Source organism: Marmota flaviventris, chromosome 6 (assembly GCF_047511675.1).
Source record: "Marmota flaviventris isolate mMarFla1 chromosome 6, mMarFla1.hap1, whole genome shotgun sequence".
NCBI lineage: Eukaryota > Metazoa > Chordata > Mammalia > Rodentia > Sciuridae > Marmota > Marmota flaviventris.
Genome location: NC_092503.1, coordinates 14,382,139 through 14,409,909, shown reverse-complemented (window position 1 = coordinate 14,409,909; position 27,771 = coordinate 14,382,139). Strand labels below are relative to the sequence as shown.

At 37.1% G+C, this 27,771-nt stretch overlaps 1 protein-coding gene across 4 annotated transcripts in view; it reads left to right on the top strand.

The window, feature by feature from the left end:
- Positions 1-27,771, top strand: part of Esr1 (estrogen receptor 1) — a 387,036-nt gene that overhangs the window by 140,481 nt on the left and 218,784 nt on the right. The gene's annotated exons all lie outside the window — the stretch shown is intronic.

The following is a 27,771-nucleotide window of genomic DNA, read 5'->3' as shown; positions in this document are numbered from 1 at the left end:
GAGAGAGTTTTCACAATTCCCTCTCCAGAAATCTAGACTTAAGTAACTTGTTAAAAACTAGAGTCTGCTAAATTAATAGACACTGACAGAAGAAGTGATTCTCAGGAACTTTCTGCTATGGCTCTTCACAGCTCTTATATGGCATGAAAACTGAGGGATGGTACATACTATTTATTTTTCCTTCCATTGCCAGTGGAATTTTTTTAAAAGCTGTTCATATCTTAATAGAGTAGACTGTGAGGTCAATGTGATCCATTTAAAAAGCATTTTTCTTGACACTTACTGCTTTCAACATCTTTAAAACTCTGCTGTAAGACTTGTACTTTTTTGTCAGTGTTTTTATAACAATTAGTGATATTATCTGGCAATAAATCCGTAAGTGTGTGTGTGTATACACACTATTAATTTTACTAGCTGATACTATCATAATTCAGAAAAATTAAATTTAAAATTTATATCTTGGTTAAGGTTAGTATAAATACTTAAAAGTCTGACAAACATCTTCATTTGAGGTTTTACTGTTGATTTGATTTTATATAATCTAAAATACTATTTTTACTAAGCATTTAATCCAATAATGAAAATGTATCTGATAAAGGTAAGGTTAGTGAATAGGTTCAGCTATATACTTAGGTAAGTCAAATATCAGGGACTTATTTCCATCATCAGTAAAAATGATTTAGAGTAGTGCAGGGGTCCACAAAGTTTTCTTTTTTTTTGAAGGGCCCAATAGTGACTATTTTAGCTTCTGCAAGCCATTCAATCCCTGTAACAGGTACTATCCTCTGGTACTGTAGCTTGCAAAGAATCACAGGCAATATTTAAATAAATGAGAGTGGCTATATGTCAATAAAGCTTTGTTAAAATAGACAACTGACCAGAATTAGCTGGTAGAGCATCATTTACTGATCCATGATTTAATATTTATTGATTTTATTTAGTCCACATATCATAGTTTATGGAAAAAATGGGTGGTTTTTAAATCTAAAGTTCTGATTATTCATGCTTTGTTGAGAACTTATTCTGTTCTTTTCTGAAGGAAATAGAAAATGTGAAAGACATACTTCATAATCCCACAGAATTTAGAGTTGTTTGAGAAGTTTATTTGGGGGAAACAAAAGTACTGGTTCTCATGACATAATTGTATAGTAAGTTAGTATAGATAAAGTGTTACTTTATGAAAAAGATAAGGAAAATAATAGATAAATGTAAGAGAAGAAAATAGTGTCAGTTATAAATGGAAACTTATTGAAATTGAAAGTAGAGATGGCTGTCTTCCAAGAAACAATAGCAGTATTCTTACAAATTATTTTCATCATAGTTTTTCAACATTAGTAATAAACTACACAAGTTCCCATCATATTTAGTAGTATCTCCAGGCATTAAGACATATGACCAGAAAACAAGAAAAAAAAAGATACACTTAAAAATATCAATGAAAAATGTGCTTATTGGTATGGTTTTTACCTCAAGTTCAATTTTTAAAAATAATTTCTGCTTACTCTTTGATACTTTACACACACACACGTGCGTGTGTGCGCGCGCGCACACACACACACACACACACACACTAATCTCCATCTTGTATTCACAGACTAAATAGTAGAATTTCATTGAAATTGTACCATATAAAAATGAGAGTTTTATCTAGGTTCAGAAAGTTCTTATATATCATGGTGTGGTCATATATATAAAATTTCTTCCATTGGGTGGAGATTGAGTATGAAGTTCTGAAAGAAACCTAGAAACAAGGCAAAATTATTACTTCTAGAGATACAGAGGGACCTTAAAACTATTAAGTTCATTAATTTATTAATTTATTCATTGAATATTTCTACTAGGAAAAGTACTATGCAAAGCCCAGGGGGATGCAATAATATAAAAGACCTGGTCCCTACTCTCATTGAGCTTATAAGGTAGAAGTAGAAATGAATAAATAAACCAGCTATTAAATTATGACAAGTGTCAAGCTCCAGGTGAATGCAGCGTTTTACAGAAGTTTAAACTTGACTCAGTCCCAGGGAGTAAGGGTCTCAGAGAAAGTTTCCTGATTAGAATTAAGTCTGAAGGATGAGATAAGTGAGCAAGGTGAAGGACAAAATATTTAGTTATAGCATGGGAATATGAGGGAAGGTCAGGGGGGAAGATAGAGTGCAGGGAGTTCTGTGAATAAAACTTCACAAGATTCATTTGCTATTAGATTGAACAGAGACATTCCAGGCTGTTGATTCCCTTTCCATTTTAATGCTATTTTCATATGTTGTGTTGGTTTGTGCTGCTACAAGGGGATATGCCAGAGCAAGTTTAAATGTTTCCAATCCTGTTTTTCTCATCAGAGTCTTGATAACTTGGAACTAAAGGTTTTACTGAACTTTTGTGGCTCTTTATGAATCACACTGCCCCTCAAACACACTGAAGGACAGTGGAGGGGCTGGCACGTAGGTGGAAAGTTCTGAAGAGGCTGCGGCTCTCCCTGTTTTTCATGTTACTTAAGAAGAGAGCTAGGAGTGAGTATACATCAGATTATTCTCAAGTTCTAAGTGTTTTGGTTGAAGAGGTAAAGTGTTTGACTTGAAAGCACACAAATTTTTATCCACTACTTAGTCTATAAACTTGATTACTTAAGAAATTGAGTAATGGCCTCCAGTTGAATGCATTTAAAAAAAAATAATAAAAAGCAAAGTTAAGAATGCTATTAAAGTCAGAAGGATGAAATTGAATATTTTATGAATTTAGTAATCATTGTGGGCATTGGATTATGCCTTAAGGTGTATTTTAGGTAGAGACTATGGAATAAGTTACATAAGCAGATCTAGTTATACGTTCGGTAGCCGATATTATCTTTGAGTGCTTCTCCAAGGAAAAATGGTTCTACCGAGTTCACTTCTCTTACATTATTATTTCAGAAAACCTGAGCCATAGCAGGGCCCAAGGCTATCTATACATCATTAACTATGTTACCACTTCATATTCTAACCATGTATTCAAGTCACTCAACATTAGACCAATATACAGGGCCAAGGCAGGTGTTAACCCACAGGTGAGCTGAGATGGGACAACATGGTATCAGAGTGGAATCCGGTTATGTTTCAATGCAGTGGGGGGCTTACATCCAACAAGGATAACTGAGTGCACAGTCCACCTGGACCTTAGAAAGCATTGGGGGTAAGCTAGTCCAGGACCCTGGATAGCTCCTTCAACAGCTGCTGAAGGTGTGCAGAGGCTTACTTTCTAAAGAAAGGTCCACTTAGCTGGTTCCATCAGTCTGTAGAGCTCTGTTGAGAGAGAACACAGTTATCCCAGGATTGACAACTCACGCTTGTTCACTCAAGGTTAATTAGTTTTCATATTAGTGTCCAGCCTTCTGCTTGGTAGGTGAAGCCCTATCTGGAAATGGTTAGTGAACAGGTAGGCGTGGGGGCTCCTCTTGCATCATGTCACTGTTTTATATTGGTGATCTCCTCAGAGATGTGATTTGGATCCTGATAATATATACACAGAAAAATATTAAGTCTTTTTTCTCCACATTTCTATACTTTCCCCCCTTGCAGTACAGTCTCCATGCAACAGCAGAAGAGATCTTTTAGATACTTAGCCAAACCAAATGATCTTGAGCTTAAAACTCTCAATGAACTTAGAGTAAAATTTCCTTTGTATGGCTTACAATGGTCTACCTATTTCTAATACTGTTTACTTCTCCCCAGTTAATGGTGGTCCAGCCACACTGGACTTCCTTCTTTTCTCCCAACATGACAACACGTTCCTTCTTCAGAACCTAACAATGTGGTTCTTTCTCTCTGTTCTATTGCTTGGAATGCCCAGATTTTCCCTGGCCAGCTATTTGTCATTCAGAACTCAGCCCACAACCACTTCCTCAGGTAGGTCTTCCTCAATTATCCTACCTAAAAGGATCCCTACAGACCATTGCCCTGAAGTGTTGTTTTCTAAGTGCTCCCTTCCCTGTCTTCTTTTCTCTTTTTCAACTTATACAGAACAGTTATAGTACTTATTTGTAGGGTACCCAATGTTTTGATACATGTATGCATTGCATAATGTTCTAATCAGAGTAAATGTTACTTCCTCAAGCATGTATCATTTACTAGTGATGAAAACATTCAAAATCCCCTTTTCTACAAAAAACAAAACAAAAATCCCCCCAAATTCCCCCCCCTCCAAAAAAAAACTCCAATCAACAGTACTTCCCATTCCATCCTTCCTTATATTTGTGAGAGGGGAAGCTGAGAGTTATTTCAACCAGCATCAATCCTAGGCCACTTTAGCTGGCAGCTTGGTGAGCAACACGAAGAGAGGAAGGGGTTAAAACCCACAGCCTTGCTTGCTTCCCACCCCCCTCTCTCAGTACATAACCCAAGAAGAAATAGAAAGAAGGACACTGGGGTGATATAGGCAGTGACCATCCATTATCTGACTGTTGTGACCATGTCAGTGGGCTCAATTCTTATTCTATCATTTTTCATTAAGATTTTTTTCTTTTCTTTTTCTTTTTATGTTTGGTTTGTGGGCATACATACATTCATATATTTGTTTCTTTTTTCTCATTTTCTCTCATTTTAAAAATATAGTTAATTTTCCTTGCCTTATTTTTTGAGTGTTAGGGTTTTTGATGTGGTTAGTTTTGGTTTTGTTTTGTTTATTTGTCTCTTTCTTTTCTTCTCCCACTAACAGCCAAATTCTATTGTTCTTTCTTTATCTCTCCCTTTACTTTGTTTTTCTTATTTTTTTCCTCCTTTCTTATAGCCATCAAAATAATTTCTTCTGGCTCTTTGGAAATATATAATGCATTATCATTATCTGTGGTCACTCTATTGTGCATAGTGTACCAGAACTTCTTATTTCTATCTAAATATAACTTAGTATATTGACCAACATTTCCCCATTCCTCCCTCTCCCTAGTCTCTGGTAACCGACATTTTACTCTCATCTTCTATAAGAACCACTTGCTTAGATTTCACATATCATGTAAGATCTTGCAGCATTTGTATCTGTGTCTGGCTTATTTCACTTGACATAATGTCTTTCAGGTCTGTTCATTTAATTTTAAATGACAACATTTCCTTATGTTTATGGTATAGTAGTATTCCATTGTGTGTGTGTGTGTGTGTGTGTGTGTGTGTGTGTGACAGAGAGAGAGAGAGAGAGAGAGAGAGAGAGAGAGAGAGAGAGAGAGAGATTGATTTTCTTTATTTTTTCAAAATTTCATGGTTACTTACACTGATTCCATCGCCTGGCTGCTTTGGATATATACCCAATAGTGGGATTGCTGAATCATGTGATAATTCTGTTTTTTAATTTTTTAAGGAATCTCCATACTGTTTTCCATAATGACTCTGATAATTTAATATATCTACCAAAGGTGTGGAAGGGTTCCCTTTTCTCCATATTCTCACTAGTACTTATCCTTTGTATTTTTTGAAAATAACCATTCTAATTGGAATGAAGTAATATCTCATTGTGGTTTTGATTAGCATTTCTCTGATGATTAGTGATGTTGAACATTTTTTTATATACCTATTGGTCATTTGTATGTCTTCTTTTGAAAAATGTCTATTATCTATTTTAAAATCAGGTTACTGGGAAATTTATTGTTTGCTTTTTTATTTGTTTTTATGTTATTGAGTTGAGTTCTGTGTGTATTCTGGACATTAACCCCATACCAAATGTAGAATTTGCAAAAATTTTCTCTTGTTTTATGGTTGTATCTTCACTCTGTTGTTTTTTTTTATTTATGGTACAGATTATTTTTCTTTAATGCCCTTAAAGCTTTATGAAGATGCCCTGTTTATTCAGTTGTTTAATTTTTGTCTGTCTGCACCAGGTACCTCCTCCCTATATTCCCACACAAACTTGAATGTAAACTCAACGGGGGGAGCTGATTTCTGGTTGCTATTAGCTCCTTTGCCTTTAGCACTGTTGGACACACATGCACTGAATGGAACATGGGTCAAATGAATGATGGATACTGGGGTCAAAAGAATGATGGATAAAAACTTCTAGAGGATCTTTAAAAAGGCAGATTAGATTGGCAAGAAAAGGGTAATGCAAGTGGTACATATGATATAAGATTGAAAAGAAATGGAGGATTTTTCATAGGCAATAAGAATTTTGGAAGATAATTTCAGAAATGTGAAATAGGATAAACCAAGAAATTGAGTAACTCAGCCTTGAGACAACAGAGGGCTTACTGTGCTCTGTCCCTGTTTCCCCTCTTTGGTGCTGTAAAAGTGTATTCTCCAGGTCTGCAATCTTTGCTTTTTCTTCCTTCTCCTTTTCTCCACACAGTTTACTAGGGAATCTCCTACATATCTGATATGGATTGAAGTGTGTCCCTAAAAGAATATGCTGAAGTCTGAACCTCTAATATCTCCGAATGTGACCTTATTTTAAAATAAAGCTATTTCAGATATAACTAATTCAGATCTTGGGGTAAAGTGGTCCCTTAACCCAACATGACTGATGTCCTAAAGAAAAGAGGGAAAAGTGGACACAGACAGAGAGGAGAGAATGCCATGCACAATGGAAAGGCAGGTGGGAGTGGTGCATGTCTAAATATCACAGATGGTGGGCAAACACTAGAAGCTAGGAAGCAGTAAGGGAGAATCCTCCCTGGCAGGTTTCAGAGGGAGCATGGTCCTGCCAACACCTTTATTTCAGATTTCTAGCCAGCAGCACTGTGAGACAAAACTTCATGTTACTTAAGGAACTCATTTTTTTTGGAAAGCCTAGGAATCTGACACAATATAAAAGGCCCAAAGTATCACAGCGATGCAAATATCTCTCAAGTCTGGCTCTTGTCCCATCTTGGCTTCTCAGTGATTATGGTGTGTTTCCCTCTGCTACCAGCCACTCTCCTGACTGCTTGATGTATGGGTCCCTAACCTCACCACTGTGTCCAGCATCCAGATTTTCAAACTTGGAGTTAGTTACCTCCATGGTTACACTCTGCAATCTGTGTCTCTTATGTTACCAATCAGAATGATTGCATAGTTCTGTTGAGTCTATCTTTCAAATGCAATTCCCTTTATTCAGAGTTGGTCCTTTAACCTTTAACCAGGACCAAACATTAATTCAGTATTTCTGTTTGTCTTCATTTGCTTTTTCTTCTTTCAAACAATTTTGCACACCACCAGTCTGTTAATATTCTTAAAGCAAATCACTAATCATATAAATCCTCTGTCTAGAATCCTTTGAAGAGTTCTGTGACCATGGAATAACCATGGCTTATATGGCTATTTCAACATTTATACTGTCTTGTTCTAGCCTGTCTTTCCAGTTTTTTTTTTAAGAGAGAGAGAGAATTTTTTAATATTTATTTTTTTTTAGTTTTCGGCGGACTCAACATCTTTGTTTGTATGTGGTGCTGAGGATCGAACCCGGGTTGCACGCATGCCAGGCAAGTGCGCTACCGCTTGAGCCACATCCCCAGCCCCTTTCTAGTTGTATTTAAGTCACTGCTTGTACTTGCATGAAGTAAACACTAGGCAGACTGGATTATTTGTTGTTCTACAAATGCAATCATTCCATGTCTTTTCATATTTCCCTATAAGAATTCTTCCTCTCCTGGTCAAAAGTAATTGTCATCAGAACCTCTGATGCTCATGCAAAAGATCTCTCTCTCTCTCTCTCTCTCTTGACTTCCATAAAACTTTGTTCCATCAAATCACATATATTTGTGTTTCTCCCACATTGACTATTAGCTTTTCAGAGGTAAGGACCAAATCAAGCTTTGTATTATAGGAGTCACTCAATGAATAAATCAAAGAATGAAGGGAAGGTGAAGCTCAGTTTGTGGACTTTAAGCAACATAAAACCATCATAGAATGAAATACTCTTTAATGAAGTTTAACCTTCCACAAGCATGTAGGAAACTTCAGGGAAGGGAGCAAATAAAAGCATAAAGACTAATTTATGTGATGTTCCATCAGTTTAGGTACATTATAAATTTGGACATTTCAGTAATTGTAAAATGGGAAAAAAAGGAATAAAATGGAAGGTTAAAAAGATCATACATTGTATAAAGATGATTAAACACGAATTATCCAGGAAAAAAGGAGTTAAAGATGTTCCAACAGAGGGGGAGTGACCTTGGAAATGAATGAACTAGTGAATTCAAGAGGAAGGCCAATTAGTAGGGGCACAGGGTAAGTTGAATTCTAGACATGCTGAGTTTGAGAATGTAGCTGGGTCTGCAGATGGAATTATCCAGCAGCCACAGAAACAGAATCAGCACTGTGCAGACAGTTCAGGGGTGATTTGAATCAATCTTCTCAATTAATTTTAAAGGAACATGATAAGAATGGTCTGAATACTCCTTGAAGGTCGTACATTATTAATAATGTAGAAATAACTGTAAACTTCTCATTACCTAATACTTCAAAGTCCCTAATATAATCAACTGAAATAGAGTGAAGGTTTATTTTCGCTCACAGTTTTGGAGGTTTCAGTCTATGGTCACTTGGCTTTTGGGCCTGTGGTGAGGCAGACACAATGGGGCAGGAGCTTGTGGCAGAGGAAGCCTGTCCATCTCAAGAAAAGAAGAAAGGGGCTGAGATCCTCAGATTGCTTAAAGTCCCCAGTGACTTTAAGACCTCCCACTAGGTTCTGCCTCTTAAAGGTGCCTCCACATCCTGTAGCCCCATGGCTGGGGACTGAGCCTTGACCACATGGCCCTTTGGGAGACACTTATTCAAACCATAGCAGAGACTCTAATATGTTAAAAGAGTTTCCTGGACTTTACCAAAACCGTGTAAGAAACATGTTTATTATTAAAAGTAGGCACAAGACCCTTCTAAACAAGAAAATCACAAATCAGCTGAACAGGGACAAACAATGCTCTCTAGGAGATTATAATTGAAAAGAGAACATGCTGGTACCAAGATAGTAAGCTACATACTGAAGCACAGGAACAAATATAAGCATTTTTTTATGATGCTCAAGTAAGATCTACTTTTTTTTTTTTTTTGCAAATTATTTGTATTATGGGAGTTCGTAGCCCACTTTTCCGACCAAGAGCTTGCCTAGTCTTTCTACTGTTTCTACTTTTAATTTTCAGTTTTCCTTCTTATGGTAACATGCATATTATGCAACAGAGAAATAAAAGTATTGAGGCTGAAGAGCAGGAGGTCTTTAGTGTGTACACTGATGCACTGTCATGGAATTTTCATATGAAAGTTATTATAATGAATCTTTTTTGGAGAAAGAATTACCTGCAGGCATTGATAAATTGATAAAGAGGCAGAACTTAGTGGGAGGTCTTAAAGTCACTGGGACTTAAAGGAATCTGAGGATCTCAGCCCCTTTCTTCTTTTCTTATTCCTTGCCATGAGAAAGAAGGACAGGCTTTCTTTGCTACAAGTTTGGCTCCTGGTTCTCTTCAGAGGAAGGAAAAAAAAAAAAAAAAAAAAAAAAAAGACACACCATGAGAATCCAGATCTGAAAGCCTCATTCCATGCAAGAATCCCCATTACCGCTTTTAAGTGCTTGTCACTCTTATTGCATTAGTACAAAAATTAGACATGTGTGTACGCACCTGCATGTGTGCATTTGAAGAAAGTCTCAGAAAGGTAAAATCAGTCTTCCTACATGTGAAATGACAGCGGTTCTTCTTTTCTGTCCCTTTGGCCAGGCAATCTTTTTCTTGGAGGTAATTAAGACAAAATGCCTCTGACAAATAAAATCAGTATAGAACTCTTATTTTTTTGGCAGCTTTTGTGGACACAGCTGAAGATTTCAGAGGTCTTTAAAAACCATGGCAACAAATGCCTTTGAAGGGTAAGCAAAGGTTCCAAATGTTTTTAATCGCTGGTGTTTTTTATGCTACCACTTCAAGCATTCTTCTTTACTTTTTGTTCACCTGATTGAAATTAAATTCCCAATTTCCCTACTAAGTGGTTCTATTCTGGTCATGGCATTGATTATTTCCATTAAAGTGGTAGTTTGTGCTCGTATACAGTGGTTAAGCTCATCAACAATTCCATTAGAAAGCCCCATTTATGAGTGGCAATAATTTCCCTCAAAAATTATAGATAGGCTTTAATGGGCACATTTGCAAAGGGCATCAACTAGCCCTCAGAATTATTGCTGACACTGTTCTTGCAAAACCTTCCAGTAGTGGTCTGTGGTCTCATCCTGCCAGATTGGTCTCTCTATCCATGGAAAACTTCTGTTGATACTGTTATATCCTTTTAAAGAGAAAGGTCTGTTTCTCTGATACTCATTCAGAGAAAACTATGCATTTAAACACAGACTTATCCTTCCTGAATTACATATTGTACAATTTCAGCACTATAGATCCAGATTATACCTCATCTCCTTTCCTGAAAAAGCTCCATTTGCAGCAAAATACCACATGCAAGAAAAATCTATTTCATAAATCTTCCATCACTTTATAAAACTTTTTCTTGCTACTATATTAATTCTGCATTTGTATATGAGTTAGAAAGCAGATTTATTTATTAATATATTTTAATATGGAAGATACTTACTTGAGAAAAAGAAAATATAGTGGTGAAAGTACTCTTATTGTTTCCCACACATTTTTGTATTCTTTAGCTGAAATAAAGAGATTTTATTTTTTTCATTGCTAAGAAAGAGAGGAAGAAAAAAAACCCTTAATTATTAAATTCAGTGTCTCTCTGTAATAGGCATATATTCTTTGTTTTCTTTAAGAAAGAGGAAGTGGATTTTAAATTTTATCCAAATGAATATTATGAATAAATACAGAATTACCATAGTAGCAAGTAAAAGTTTTATAAAGTGGATGGTAGATTTATGAAATAGAATTTTCTTGTATGTGTTATTTTTTCAGAAAAGGGAGCTTTTTTAGGCAAGAGGATAAGGCATAACTTATATCTATAGTGCTGAAATTGTAAAATACGTTATTCAGAAATCACCAGATTTAAGAATTTATAGGTGGCTGGTTAGACTACATTTACAGATATGAATTATTTTGTGATTAAAATCTAAGCACAAAGATCTAGAAGGATGGCCGTATCAATTTAGTTTATTTCTGTAAGTGTTATGCACAAAGAAATTATGGTATTTAAGATAATAAAGATTCACAATTCACTTCAGAATTACTGATAAAGAATTTCATTTGAAAACCATCACTAGTGTATGTTGACACTACTGTTAAGCAGTTCATGATGGTGTAATGTAGTCATCATGGAGAGGATTTTTCTCTTTATTTTTTGATTTCTAGCACATTGGTCATTCCTCCCTGTCCACCAGCACCTGCAGGCAAGCCTTGCCCTCACCCTCCTACTTCAGTTCCCCTTTCTTCCTACTTCTCTCCCCTTAGCACATGTGCACTCTGAATGCTCTTGGAGACTTCCCAGCTCAAGTTCCCTGCATCCTCTTCTTCAGAGAGGGCTAACTTGTGGAGCTCAGGTACTTAAATTTTTTTATTTCATTGGAATGGATATTTATTGAATGACCGTTTTAGTTTGGAAAGGTGAGAAATGCAAGCCATATCATCCATAGACCCTCCAATCCAATGAAGGATTCAGCTGGAACATTAATTGAACACCCAGGTTAAATTCAGCACTATAGTCTGTACTGAAGCTATAGAAAGGAGCAAAGGAGTATTTCAAGAAGGACATGTGTGAGTTCAGAGTAGGGTATAAACACAATACTCTAGAATAGGCTAGAAGCCTTTGTGGAGCAGACGGTGTCTGATCTGTCCAGAACACCATGAAGAGAGGCTACTTCATCGCAAGTAACGTGAGATTTGTTATTAGTTATTAATTGCATATTTAATTCTGCATGGTCAGTACTGTTCAGTATCAGATAGCAACGTAGAGTGGTTTTTAACCAATCTCTAGATTCATAATAAACTTGTTGCTAAAGATATTCATTTGGAATACTTTAAAATATATTACAATATTTTGGATGTGGGTAATAGAATATTTCCACTTATTTCTGAAGCTTAACATGGTAATTATATCAACACAACCTGGACATTCTCTTCTGTAGTAATATATAATGCAGCAATTATGTAGGTAAACATACTGTATTTGATGTTTTTTTATGATTTTAGGTAAATAATTGGTTCCAAGTAAAGATTTATTTAGGTAGGCCTGATTTAGACCCGGTTATTATTATGTTTGCAATTTTCTTGGTTTCCCCTATGGTTTTAATTCTGTGAGATATTTATCAAGGATGTTTTAAAATTGGCTAGAGCCTTTTTCATCTAAGAGTTGATAGTAAGCTTTTCGATAACCTGAGCAATTAGTAGTTGACAAACTTAGATACACTCTTTAATTTTTAATATGATGCCAGTAAAACTGGTCTCAGAGAAGGTAGAAAATTGTTTGGCCAGCTTTTATCAATTGCATTACATTAAAAGATATTTGAAAGATTTCAGTTCCTTTCTCTTCCACTCTCAGTGTGATACTTTTTCTTAAGGTCGGTACTGTCCATGCAATTGGTCTCAACAGGAGACAATAGCAAATGTGAGTCTAGGTCCTGGAAACACTTCCTTTCTTTGTGCTACCTGTTCTGTGTCCTTCCTCACTTTTTGTAAGTCCAGGAAAGAAGCCGGAAGCGCATGGGATGTGCTAGCGCAACTTTAGGGACAGGGTGTTCTCCTTTCTCCTAATTTTGTTCCCATGTCTCCTCCCTGAAATAAGTAAGGGCATCCTACTCACACTCTTTGATTTTAAATATGTTTCCCTAGAAATGAAAGTATTGTCAAGGGCCTAATGTGATAGTTATTGCTTATAAAATGCTTTTTAGGGGCCTAATTTTTCTGACTATAAGGTAGAAAAAAAGAGTTCGAATCAAAGGTTTCTTGTAAACAATTCCTTTTCTCTGTGTGTGTATGTTTGTGTATGAATGCACACATAAATAGGTGTGTACATAAATATATATATGCACACATGCATGCACACACATAGAGCAAGAAGCATTTATAAACTTTGAAAATGTGTGTACAAAATATCAATCTATCAACGGTACAGAATAGAGGACCCAAAGACAAACCCACATAAATACTGTTATGTCATAATGGACAAAGGTGCCAAAAGCATTAACGAATGGTGCTGGCAATCATCAAAACTGGAAATCCATATGTAGCAAAATGAAATTAAACCCCTATCTCTCAACATGCACAAAAATCAACTCAAAGTATATCAAAAACTTAGGCACTAGAACAGAGAGCCTGCACCTAACAGAAGAAAAAGTAGGCCCAAATCTTCACCCTGTTGGCCTAGGATCTGTCTTCCTTAACAAGACTCCTAAAGCACAAAAAGTAAAATCAAGAATCAATAAATGGGATGGATTCAAATTAAAAAGCTTCTTTTCAGCAAAGGAAACAATCAATAATGTGAGGAGAGAGCCTAAAGATTGGGAGAAAATGTTTACCACATGCACTTCCAAAAAAGCATTAATCTCTAGGATATATAAAGAAGTCAAAAAACTTAACACCAAAAAAGCCAGATAACCCAATCAATAAATGGGCTAAGGAACTGAACAGACACTTCACAGAAGAAGAAATACAATTGATAAACAAATATATGAAAAAATGTTCAACATCTCTAGCAATTAGAGAAATGCAAATCAAAACTACACTCAGATTCATCTCACTCCTGTCAGAATGGCAATTATCAAGAATATAGACAGCAATAATCGTTGGCGAGGATGTGGGTAAAAAGGTACACTCATATATTGTTGGTGGAACTGCAAATTCATGCAACCACTATGGAAATCCATATGGAGATTCCTCAGAAAACTTGGAATGGAATTACCATTTGACTCAGCTATTCCACTCTTGGTTTATACCCAAAGGACTTAAAATCAGCATATTACAGTGATGCATCCATGTCAATGTTTATAGCAGCTCAATTCACAATAGCTAAACTATGGAACCAACCTAGGTATCCTTCAATAGATAAATGGATAAAGAAAATGTGATATATATATTCAATGAAATATTACTCAGCTTTAAAGAAGAATGAAATTATGGCATTTGCCAGTAAATGGATGGAGTTGGAGAATATTAAGCTAAATGAAATAAGCCAATCCCCCAAACCAAAGGCCAAATGTTTTTTCTAAACTGCGGATGCTAATTCACAATAAAGGTGGGGAGAACAATAGCGTTACCTTAGATTAGATAGAGGGAAATGAAAGGAGGGGAGGGGAGGGGAGGGGATATGGGGACAGGAAAGACAGTAGAAAGAAACAGACATTATTACTTTATGTATATTTGTGACTGCATGACCAATATGAATCTGCCACATGTACACTCACAAAAATGAGAAACTATATCCCATCTATGTATGATATATTAAAGTGCATAAATGCATTCTACTATCATGTATAACTAATAAAAAACAAATTTAAAAAAATAGTGCCTAATTGCTGAATGTTAGGATTAGGAATAAATCTGGTTCTTTTTTCTTATCTATATTCTTATTGTCTACAATTAACATCTTTTATTTTTGTAATTGAAACATCATGTGAAAGATCAACATTGCAGTTGATTAGCTGATTTTACCTTAGCATTTTCTTTGTTCTTCCTCTAGTAGAGAAAGAGTATTGTGAATCTACCAAAGTGCAAAGTCTTTACTCTCAGTTTGCACTAAAATACAGCTTTCATTTCATTCTCAAGTAGCCCAGGTGAAATTGTATCAGGTGGACACAGGTAGCTGAGGCCAATAGAATATTCCTTCTAAGCTGTTGGGAAATCACAGAAGAGGAGGCAGAAGGCGTTGTGTGAACAATGCCAGTAGGAATCTAGATTTCTACAGCTGCAGGCCTGACCAGCAAGGTGACATATTTCAGTGACTGTTGACCCTAACCATACATCCACTGAAGGGGGAAGATAGCCGTCTGGAAGGGACCCGGGTTGTTATCAGTCATGGATTGAAGCCAACTGCACACGTGGACTAGAAACAGTCCCTCAGTCCAGAGGCAGGGCTGGATCCTCACCTTGCTTGTTTTCCCCTTCTCCAGCTCTGGGGACCAGTGGCACCTAAAGTGACTTATGATGTGAACTCTAGCAGTTCATTCTGCTCCCACTTCTTCATTTGAAAATTATATTTTTTGATTTTGTTTTTTAATTCTGAAAGTAGATGGACAAAGGGTGAAAAGGTCGTCTGGAAGCAGCTGGAAGAATTGAAAGCAAAACATTATATAGGACTATAATGGAATCATTGCAGTAAGGGTGATTCTTCTTCTCCTTCTCTCTTTCCTCCTCCCTTTCTTCTTATTCTATTAGCTGTAAATCTAGAACTTTGAGAACCCCTTGGGACAGAAAACTCCCCATTGAGAAGAAGCTGGTGCTCTGGTCTTCTGGGGTTGAACTATCTGAAGTCCTAGGGAGTTCTGAGCTTGGCCTTGGTGGCTGCTGGCTGCTCCAGGGCAGGACCAATGCTGTGACCAGATATACTAAGAGCCTTTTCTCTGTGTTCATATGGCCCTATGGTGAGCGACATTTTTCTAACCTAAGATCATAAACAGAGTATTTTGTTATAGTCTCTTAGAAGTTTTGAGGATCATTGTGATTTTAATTTTAGAGATATTAATCTTTCTTAGGTGACTTTCATAATGCTAGAACTTCTCTATCTAAATTAATTTAAAAGTCATGAAGACTTTTTAAAGCCGTTCATTTGCATCTCTTTGAAAGGGAGCGCTTTAAAAAAATAATAAATTAGTCCTTTTGCTCTTATGCAGTTTGCTTCGGAATGGGCTGAAGTCAAGAAACCATTAAAATAGTCAAGGAGAGTGGTACAGAATGTTGGATGGACCTGGGGGACCAACAGAGGGTCCCAAGTTGTACAAGTAACAACTGATGGTGGCCATGTCCTCACCACATGGAGGAAAAAGGCTGCTTGCTAAGCAAAGACTGATTAAAGTAGAACTGGCAACAATTAACAATGGATTTTTTTTTTTTGGTACCAGGGATTGAACCCACTGAGCCACATTGCCAGCCCTCTTTGTATTTTATTTTGAGACAGAGTCTCTAAGTTGCTTAGGACCTCACTGAATTGCTGAGGCTGGCTTTGAACTTGCAATCCTCTTGCCTCAGCCTCCTGAGCCACTGCGATTGCAAGGATGTGACACCGTGCCCACTGGACAGGCCTTTGAGGAAGAGATATGATGTGATTCTGAGATGTTGAGTCAGGATGGCTGAAAGAACAATGAAGCTGATGCTTGAACAAATGATATATGTAGACCGGTGAATAATAGTTCTGGAAGGGAACTAAATTGGAAATCCGTCTGGCTCACTACCCTGCCTCTTAATCCTTTTCTCTCTGTTTTTGGTATGTTACCTATGAATGAATATATTATTTTTAATTGCTTCATTTATCTTATAAGGAGTTTAGTTTAGTATTTTAGGTAGAAATAAGATCACAATTGGACCTGGTCTTGTGCCATCTTGTTTAGGACTACACTTTAGCTAAAAACTATAGCTGGATTAGAAATCATATATTGTTCATAGTATGAAGCTGTTTAAATACTTGGTGCATTTGAAATGAAAGCAGTAGGTATTAAAGACAGAATCATTTACCAAGAAATAACAGGTCAGATTGATTTATTGCTTCAATACTAGTGGAAACTTGTTTTCTTCAAAATTGTCTTTGTTTCTGTTTCCAATTAAGTGTGTTAAACTTTTATAAAAGACGTATGAATCAGGTCACAGGAGTATTCTCCTAAAAAAAAAACAAAAAACCTCTACAAGGGGCCATCTCTATGTGGCTAGAAGCTCTACACCTGCCATTGTGGCAGTGGATGAAGACAGTTCAGTAAAACAGCTTCCTGTTCATTAACCTTTTCTTTTTCCTTTCTTTCCCCTATTATTTTCAACTTCCATGACTTATGAGATGCCAAATAGCATAATTAGTCTTTACCTTCAATGTATTTTTGCAGTTTTGGATCATATTTTGTCACAATTTATAAAATGTGTTTAGTAAAAATGATTATAACATGAGAAGTCACTTTATATGTCATAAATTACTATATTTCATGGAAATATAGTTGTCACTATTATAATTTATCTGTGTAGTCTTAGAAAAATTATTTCATGAACTTGTAGGGCTTATAGCTTTGAGTGAGCAACTCAGACTAGCTTGGTGATGGGGGAGATGAAAAGCAAAAGATGTTGCTAGAAGGTCACTTGAGGGTCTTGGTTAACTGCAAGCAGGACAGGAGTGCAGGTAGGTCTCAGTAAAGAAAGGCTAGTTGAAAACTTTACCAAAAAAGGTGATGGAGCAATAAAATAAAATAAAATAAAGAAAATTCGTTGTTTTTTTACTTCATTGAGCTAAGTGAAAAAACCCAGGGTCTCAGAGCAGGTCAGGACCCCAGCCTTGCTTCTGCTCCTCTCAGTGACAGCTTCATGTCCTCCATCGGTAAACCCTAAGGTGGGAAGCAGGACTGGCAACAGCTGCCAAGCTTCACATCCTGTGACATTTTTCAAGCTAACAAATATTGTGAAAGCACTCTGATTGGCCTATTTTTGGTCAGGGACACACCTCTGCATGTTGTCAGGAGGCAGAGTCACATGCACAGAGTTGGTTCCTGGGGTAAGCCCTGTGAGGTCATTATGAGTCAATTATCTTCCTTCCTGCTACTCCTCTTTTGGTCTTCAAAAACCAGTGTCTCTGAACTTCTGTTTCCTCAATTATAAATGCCACAGTGGTTCTGACATTGCTGGAAGATTCAGTGATTAGAAATCATGCTTTGAAAAGAATCATTGTCATTATGACCTCGAGTGGTCTCTGCCCTCTTTCTATTCTGAAGCTAAGTGGAAAAAGTAACTTAACATTTCATTATTTTGTTTCTACAACCATCTTTACTTCTTATGTCTTTTTAAATTTAATTTTTTAAAAAAAGTTGTATATGTTTAAGGTGTATAATATGATGTTCTGATAAACATAAAAAAAGTGAAATAATAACTGCATTTGAGCTAGCATATCCAATGCTTCACATCTCATATACTACCATAATTTGTGTCTGGTGAGCACACCTGAGATCTACTCACAGAAAACTTCCAGTGTATAGTCCTGTATTATTAACTACAGTCACCCATGCTGTACTCTAGGTTTGTAAACTTTTTTGTCCTACATACAACATTTTATCCTTTGACCAATATCTGTATCCTTCTCCCTCTCTCTCTCTCTCTCTCTCTCTCTCTCTCTCCTTAACCGTGTGTGTGTGTGTGTGTGTGTGTGTGTGTGTGAGATAATATTATTTCTTCTTTTTTGGGGGGTGGGTACCCAGGGATTGAACCCAGGGTCACTCAACCACTGAGCCACACCCCCAGCCCCTTTTTTATTTAGAGACAGATTCTCACTAAGTTGCTTAGGGCCTCTCTAAATTGCTGAGTCTGACTTTGAACTCATGATCCTCTTGCCTCAGCCTCCAAGGCCATGGGGATCACAGACATGTGCCACTGTGCCTGGCTGATAGGATTTATTCTTAACAAGGAAATGCTGCTATTTGTGACAACAGGGAGGAATCTTAAGGACATTGAACTACATGAAATAAGTAAGACATAGAAAAATACCCATTACTTCTCAAAACCAGAATTTGAAAATTAGTTACCATTGTGCTATAAAAACAAGAGATTAGAGTTTTTTTTTTTTATAAAGACTTGGAATCTTTATCACTTATGCTTTTTTTTTACCTTAAAATGTTAAGCTTCAGGCTGGGCATAATGGCAATGCCTATAATACCAGTAGCTGAGGAGGCTGAGGCATGAGGATTGCAAATTCAAAGCTAGTGTCTGCTATTTATTGAGGGTGTAAGGAACTCAGTGAGACCCTGTATCTAAATAAAATACAAAAATAAAAGATAAAAAAGGCTGGGGATGTGGCTCAGTGTTTAAGTGCCCCTGAATTCAATACCTTGTATAAAAAAAGCGAGCAAATATAGTCTTTTTGAGTCTCTGTAATAACAAGTACACAAATACATCTCTTCTTATATATAGCAGAGACTGAGAAAATTTCTTGGATGAATTCATTTTTCTTTTATTGCTGAATCATTTTTTTTGGATAAAGTTTCTAACTAGCATTTCCTTACTTAAAATATATTTAAAGAATGAAGATAGTATTTAACTGCAAAGTACAGAATGAGAGCAACAATTTAAATTGAAATTTGTTGTTTCTATAGATTAGTGAAATATACTTTATGGGACTCGGTGAGTCTTACTACTCTATTTTTCTTGCTGTGTTTTTGATAGTGACACCAAGAATATAATCTTTCCTTTTCATGAGATCATTCTCAGAAAGTGGGCTCTGCTTCCACATAAACCTAGCCTTTTTAGTGAATTAAAAAAGAAAATCAAACTTCATAATAACCTTCATAATTGCTACTTTGAAATGGGAATTTGGAATGACACCAAATTATTAATCAGTAGAAAGAGAGTAGATTGCAAAGAAGTAATTATGCCAAATTTAACACCTCTTGAAATATATTTTGTTAAATAAAATATAGTCTGTCTTCCTTGTTCTCATTTGTAAGCACCTAGGAAAATTCTAGTAACAAGAATCAGGGAACAATACATTCTGTGTTCACGGATGGGTTTCATAGATTTGGGCTTCCCTCAGACTGTAGGAGAGCATGTACCTTTTACTTTTTGAAGAGGAGAGGTAACTGCATTTACTTTACAGCCCCGAAGTGAACTATTAGTCTATGTTAGATCATCTATGGTAAAGGCATATTATGACTTTCACATAGTTCTGGACATTTAGAATGTAATTCTTGGTTGTTTAAATAGGTGTTTGGACGTAGTTTGTCAAGAGGATTGAATAAATGGCTGTTTTTCTTACATTTCAGCCTGCTTTTTCAAGCCTTAGAAGTCTCATAAGGCTCTGACGGTTAGCCTTTTGCTGACTGTGGAGGATTTTTTTTTTTTGCATGTGACCAAGAGTTTTATATGATTTACACTTGACTGCATAAGTGTAGCCTTGCAAGTTATATGATGTGAAGAGAATTACTTACAGGTAAAACCAGATTGTATACTAGGAAATGTTAGGTTATTATAGATTGGCTTGAAGTTATTGTCTTTTAGATGTTGTCCCTGAGCTGTGCCTTGTGGAGATTTAGCATCTAATAATAATGATGGTTAATGTTTAATGAGGGCTTACCCTGCCCTGGACTTGATGTTACCCATTTTACATGCATCTAATATCATTTAATACTTCACAAAATTTTAGGAGGTCAACTCTGTAATTACTGAGGTTTATACGAAAAATAATCCAAGGTTGAAACTAGTCAAATTGCAGAGCCTGACTCTTACTATTGAGTTCTGTAGTCTCATAAAAGAAGGAGTGCTTCTGGAAGGGACCTTGGAATGAGGACTGCTCTCTGACCATTGTCCTTCTAGGTTAGCAGGCAATGGAAGGGGAACACAGGGCTGTCTGGGATTATCTTGATTGCCAAGCGGATAATGGGACAAAGCCCCACGTGCTACCTGTTATACCACTAGGTGCAGGATTAAGGTTGAGGATGACTCCATCCTCTCTATGGAGAGGAGACCAAGGGGATAAAGATTTGGGTCTGCTGGAAATAAGGGTTGTATGGCCCAGCTTGGAAAGGTGGAGACTCACACTCAGATGATCTTGTGACCCCACAGACCAGAACAGCTAAATATCCTTGAGAAACCTCTGCTTGTTCTTTGCCGGATGAGCTGGAAAACACAGCTTGTGCTTAGCCTTTTTAAGAAATTCTATATAAGAGAAGTGTGATAGTTTCCTCTTGATGAACAAGGTTTTTCAGAAATAAGAGAAAAGAGAAATAACTACTGGAGGGGATTGGAGGGGATGGGAGCAGAGCCAGAAAAGAAAATGAAGATTGACATTAGGCTGGTGTTGATTTCAAAAACTTCAAATATATTTTTTTCTTTCTTTTTTTTTAAGAGAGAGAGAGAGAGAGAGAGAGAGAGAGAGAGAGAGAGAGAGAGAGAGAGAGAGGGAATTTTTTAATATTTATTGTTTAGTTTTCGGTGGACACAACATCTTTATTTGTATGCGGTGCCGAGGATCGAACCCAGCGCCGCCGCGCGCATGCCAGGGGAGTGCGTTACCGCTTGAGCCACATCTTCAGCCCTATTTCTTTCTTTTTAATTATTAATAAACACCAGCAGATAAGTAGACAAAGTTAAGAGTTAAAGCAATACAACATGGTTTGTCATGAAAAGTTAAGGTCTTCTTGTCTCATACCAAATCCACTGTTCCTTTCTCAATCGGCAAACACTGTTACGTTTTCTGAAAATTACTTTATGTATGCACACATTTTTTGGTAACATTTTATAAATAACTTAGATTAGAGATCTTTCTAGATCCGTTCATGTAGGCTCACTCATTCTCTTTTGAGGCTCCATATTATGGAGTGATACCTGTTATTGTTACAAAGTTTCATGGGTGACACAGTGTTTGTATCTATTAACTCCTCCGTCTATATGGCAGCCATACTAGAGGCAGCAGTGGCTGGACACGGTGGGGCACGCCTGTAATCCCAGTGGCTCGGGAGACTGAAACAGGAGGATTGTGAGTTCAAAGCCATCCTCAGCAACGGCGAGGCACTATGCTACTCAGGGACACCCTGTCTCTAAATAAAATACAAAATAGGGCTGGGGATGTGGCTCAGTGCTTGAATACCCCTGAGTTTAATCCCCCAAACTCCCCCCACCAAAAAAAAAAAAGAAAAAGAATCATATTAGGGCATAAGAAGGCCCAGAGGGCTTGCCTAGCTTGCCCAGGAGCACACAGAGCCTGAGCCTCAAACCCAAGTCTGGTACTTCTAACACTAAAGCATTCCCCAAATATGCCTGTGTCCCTATAGTTTGGTACAGCAGCCACTTACTGGAAGTGGCAAAAATCTCACCAATCTGGAATATCAAGAAGACATATAAAGTGTGGACCTCAGCAGAGTGAGAAGAGGGTTTAGAACTAGAGTGGACCATAATGATTAGCAGATTCACATCTTTCCTTTCACAGAGGCAGACCTGGGTGAGGCCTGCAAATATTAAATAGCATGTTCAGGCCCCACAGCTGGGCCTCTTTCTTTCCTGAGACTAGTTCTGGAAAGGGAAGCAAAGAGATTCTAGATTTTTCTGGCTTTTTTGTTCTCATCAGCTAAAATGTGAAGTGGAATGTTGACTGAGAAGCTAAATATCCTTGAGAAATGAGAACACTTCTTTTGCAATGCTGTGATGAGGCTTGTCTGAAATAATTCTCCCAGCAGGGCAGTATGACCACACAGTCTGGAGTGGTCTGGAGGCCCAGGAAGTGCGAGTTTTAGTACCACTTTTGCACTGACTGCCTGAGCATCCACATGTACTCTGCCTTCTGCCAGGCTCCAGGGCCACTTTCTGCAGCTTATGTCACAGAATCTATCCCCAACCACGAGGACTATAAAATACAAGAATACTCTTGGGTTAAATTTTCCATGCAAATAAATACACATTCGTGGAAAACATTTCTCCCTATATACAGATTTGGTTTACTTTTATCAAACAAACATTTCTAATGGTTTTCAATGAATGAAAACCAACATTCACTTGTTTCTATTAGATAAGAGAAAGTGTTACCTAAGTTGAAAAAGTGTTAGTAGTTATTTCTCAATCTGACAGACTAGCTCTTGGTTTGTTTCCTTATTTTAAAAGAGAACTGAACAAACTTAAAAAGGGAGGGATGACTGAACTCATGATATAGATGTGTCACAGTAGCCTCTGCCTGTTGATTCAGAAGGTCCTCATTGTTACTCTGATCAGAATGCCTGGGAGGAACTTCGCCTACTAAGTAAACTTGGGGGAGACCTTGAAGATGGGTGAAGGCACTTATTTTAGTGCTTAGAGGGTCAAAATTCCATAAGGGAATCTTGAGATGTGGCAGTTTGAGGGACCTTCAACACCAAGTCTTAGTCAACAGCTTTTCCATTTTGTTCCAAAGCACCAAAAGGACCCAGAAATGAGAGGGTGGGGAAATGTGCTTACTCATGATTCCAGAGATCCAGGCCAGGAAACACAGCCCTGTGCAGGGTCTCTGAGTTTTACCCTCACGCTCTGATAACCAGATCATTTTCCTCTTTCTTGCTTCTTCAGCTGAAGACAAGAAAACTTTGAAATTATTTCTACTACTTTTGAACATACCAGGGTTTGGATTTTAAAGGTGCCCAAGTAGGAGAAAAAAAAAAAAAAAAAGCTTGGAGAACGTTCTGGAAACCATTGAACAGAGAAAAGGAGAGAGATCCAAAGGGGAGCTGAATGCCACCTGCCATTGAACTAATCTCACCAATGGTCACCTCTCTGCTCTTTGTTTGATGCTTATCTGCCGTCCCAGAAGGAGCACTTTCAGAAGGTCTTTTTCTGAGATGTAGAACGGCACTTATTTGTGGAGCTCTGAGAGGCATTCTTGAAAGCCATTCATTGTCTTGAGTATGACAATGAGATGGTGGTCACTGATTTCATTATGTTTTCCCCTATTGCAGCTGTTGGTTTGATCCTGTGCCAGGTGCTTAAAACAATTGTGGTTTTGCAGATGAAATCAAGAGGCTGGGCAAAAAGGGGGGGGGGGGTCATGTCATTTCCACCCCGGCCAAAATTTTAACCCACTAGGGTCTTGTGAGGACAAAAATTTCCTTATTACTTCATTTTCATTTAGAAAAAGAAACTTTTCAGTATGATTTTCTTTCCTAGAATTCCTTTCTTTCTTTTTTTTTTGTTAAATCTTATTTTAAAAATATTCTGAGATAACAATAGTATTTTTTTTTTTGTTTCACTTAAAAAAATAAAAACAAAATGCCAATTGGAGGTAATGTTTTTCACTGATAAGATTAACTAGATTTGACTGGTGTAAAAATATAATTTGGGAGGCATTATTAAGGCATGCTGGTTTTATTTGGATGCCATTACATACAGATGTGGCTGTGAAATCATTCAAATCATGGCACATTGAATGTCCTTGCTGGATTTTTAGGAATGTGTTCATCAAGACAGCCAAATTTTATTTCATTTTGTTTGGCACATTGCATTGGCTGTAAATCGGAGAATATTTGCTTTAATAATCTGAGTCACAATTTATTTCCAAACATAATACTGCAGTTCTTCTTCCACAGGATGTAAATTTCTTGTTTATTTCATCAGTACTTTGCTTTCTGCTTTCTCTTCTTATTCTATGCTGGAGTGTGCTAAGACATTTTCCATAAAAATTTTTATGACCTATCTTCCAAATCCACTGATAAACACTTGTCATGAGATTGAGCTCTCATATTTTAGGAGATATAATCATGGAAGTGTTACCGCCAGTGGTTCTGGGAATAATTGCCAGGTTGCTTCTGAAATCCCTTTTGATGATATAGTCATTCCGTTGGGTACTCTATCTTTATTATGAAGTATAACTTAATATTTGTATGTTCTGAGTCAGTATTCATTGAGTTCTTTCCATTTCACCAACCAAGGTAGGATTCCTGGGAAAAGGACTAGTGATGAGACAGACCTGGATTTTAATCACGGTCCAACATGGAAAAGCCAATGCCCTGCTCAACCTGTCGATTTCCTGGGGTCTCAGTCTCTGACTTCTGTAACTGGGAATTAGAGTAACCTCACTCATTCCTTGTGTCGTTCAGATGAGACAGAAAGCCAGATTGGTGCAAGGAAGGGGATCGGAAGAGGCAGACTCACAGCATGTAACTTTGATTCCTTTTCCTGCCCTCCTCATGGAGACACTTCATACCACTCCAACTTCACTTTTAAAAAATGTGGCAAGATAAACATAACAAAGTTGATTCCTTCAGTCATTCTTCAAAGTAAAGTTCAGTGGCATTAATTGATTTGTGTTGTGAAACCAGAACTTTTTCATTTTCTCAGATTCGAACTCTGTACCCATCAAACAGTGACCCTCCCTCCCCCACTTTCCCACAACTCCTGGGAAACAGCTTTTCTGCATTCTGTCTCTATGAATTTGTCTCTTCTAGATGCTTCAGGCAAGAGGGAACAGAATATTTGTCCTTTTAGGTCTGGCTTTTCTCACTTTGCATTGTTTTCCAGGTTCATTTATTTTATACCATGTGTCAGAATTTCATTTCTTTTTAAGGCTGAACACTATTCTATTGTATTTATTTAGTTAGTCAGCCCTTTTTATGTATTCAGTAGAGTATATTTTGACATTATACGTACATGGAGTATAAATTATTCTAATTAGGAATCCATTTTTGTAGTTGTACATGATGTGGCGATTAACTTCATATATGAACATAGGAAAGTTATGTCTGATTCATACTACTGTTTTTCATTCTATTGTATTTACATACTACATTTTGTTTATTTATCTGTTAATGGACATTTGGGTTATTTCTCATTTTGGGTTGCTTTGAGTAATGTTGCCATAGGCATGGAAGTTTGAGTGCTTGCTCTCAATCCTTTTATAATCTTAATTTTTTGGTCCTGAGATTGAACCCAGGGCCTTGTACATGCTAACTATACAGTCTAGCACTGAACTACATTCCCAGTCCCTCAGTTTCTCTGAGTATCTTCCTGAAAGAGGAATTGTTAGGTAATTTGGCCTCTAACTTCATTTGGATCTGACTTCCAAGCTTTAATACTGCATTTATGGCCTGCTGCACAGTTGGTTGGTGTATTACTGAGATCTCAATTATAAAATGCTTAAAATTGTCCTATGCTTCTTCCTATCCCCACTCTCAGATCAGATCCTCTTTCTGATTAACAGTAAGACCAACTTTCAAGACATCTTGGCACAAACCATCAGACTCTTTGAATTTCTCCTCCCCTTCCCCCTGGCTCTAAATATTTGGCAAAGGTATTTAAAACTTCACATCTTCTCTCCGCCTCATCTCCTTTACTACTCAAAGATGATTAGTACATATTTTGGTATAATTTTTCTTTGAATCCTTTATTTTTTATGACAGTTATACATTCCTACTTTCACTTAAAAATCTTTGAACTCTTATTTCTATGACAAATCCCTGCTAGTCTTCATTTTCTTTTTGTTAGTGGGCCCTGACAACATCACTGCTTGAACCTGTTCTTCCCTTGGTGACAATGAATAATGTGTTTGGCACCACCAATATATGGCATCATTCCTGAGACAGGGGAATGCAGATAATACAGGAGGTCCATATTTTCCTGAGTTGAATATAGGGGAAGATTTCTGTTCCCTGTACAGTCATGTCCAGGAGAGTTGGACTGTACATTTCATCCCTTTGATGTAAGTAAAAAAAAATTTGCTCAAAGAATCCAATATTAGTTTGATTTTTGTGTGTAATTTGCAGATATATTAAGTAGAAGACAATAGCATTGGCTTGGCTGTCTTAACTCCTCATGATTTACTTTCTTTGCATGCACATCCTAAGAATCAGAATACTCTGTGGTCAGTTGTTGCGGAGGATCCTATCATGATCACTCTCTGGAAAGTAGATAATGGTTCTTGAGTGAAGATCTTGCACTTTGGGGAAGTCAAGCCTACCATGTGTGAAGGCTGTTAGAATGGAAACAAATTCAATCTCTAAGATGAGGGAACTTGGTTCATAAGTCATCTGTGGCTGGGTGTGGTGGTGCATGTCTGTATTTCCAGCCTCTCTGTGACTGAGGCAGGAGAGTCGAAAGTTCAAGGTCAGCCTCAGCAATTTAGGGAGGCCCTAAGCAATTTAGGGAGACTCTGTCTCAAAATAAAAAATTAGAAGAGCTGGGCATGTGGCTCAGTGGTTAAGCACCCTTGGGTTCAATCCTGTTTTTAAAAAAAAAAATCTGCCACTTTCTTGCTATGTGGCTTTGAACAGAGTTTAAAACTTTGATATATCAAAGTTTTGCATTGGTAAAATGGGGATTAATATAATCCCTTCCTCATAAAGTTGTTGGGGGATTAAATGATACAGTTCATATAGTATCAAGTGTCTGCCACATGAACTACAGTAACTAAAAGGCCAATTTTCTTAGAATGATCAGAGAAGCCTCTGACAGGGCTTCTAGACAGGAAGTAGTACAGGTTTGAAAGGAATAAGCAGGAAGAGGTGTATCCCTCCTTAGGAATTCCATTTACGGAAAACTCTGTTACAAAATGCAGTTGCTCAGGTCTTGCTGGTTGCTACCTTGTGCAATGGAGCTCTGACCATTCATTCCCCAATGGATTCTTATTATATTTTCAAATGCAAAAGCTCAAAACCATGTGTTTGACCTGTCTCATGTACCTTAGTATCTAGAGAATAATGCAGATGTTCCCCAATTTAGGATAGTTCGATGAACGATTTTTTTGATTTTACAATGTTGTGAAAATGATATGCATTTGGTAGAAATTCTTTGATTTAGGGTCTCTGCTCCCTTCCCTGGCTAGGCATGTGCAGTCTGACCCACCTTCATGTTGGTGGGTAGTAGCAGCAGCTGTAGCTCCTGACAGGCATATGATCACGAGGGGAACAACTCGCACTCACTCTGCAGTGTGTGATGTGTTGCTATCTAGGGTGCTTGGTAGATGAACTGTATGAGATGCATTTTTTACTTATGATATTTTAAATTTATGATAAATTTATTAGGCTGTAGCCCCATCCATCATAAATTGTGGAGCATCTGCATCGTTTACTGATAAACACTAATGTCATGGATTTCCCTTTGCCAAATATTAATAGGATCCTATTAAATATTAATAGGATCCACATTAAAGCTGTTTTCTTCACTCTATAAATACACATTAAATACTTAAGCAGGGAAATAAATCCAGAATTGATATCTTATTTGGCAATTTAAACTATTTGTACACAACTTCTAAATTCTAATAAACTTGTTAATTTTATGCAAAT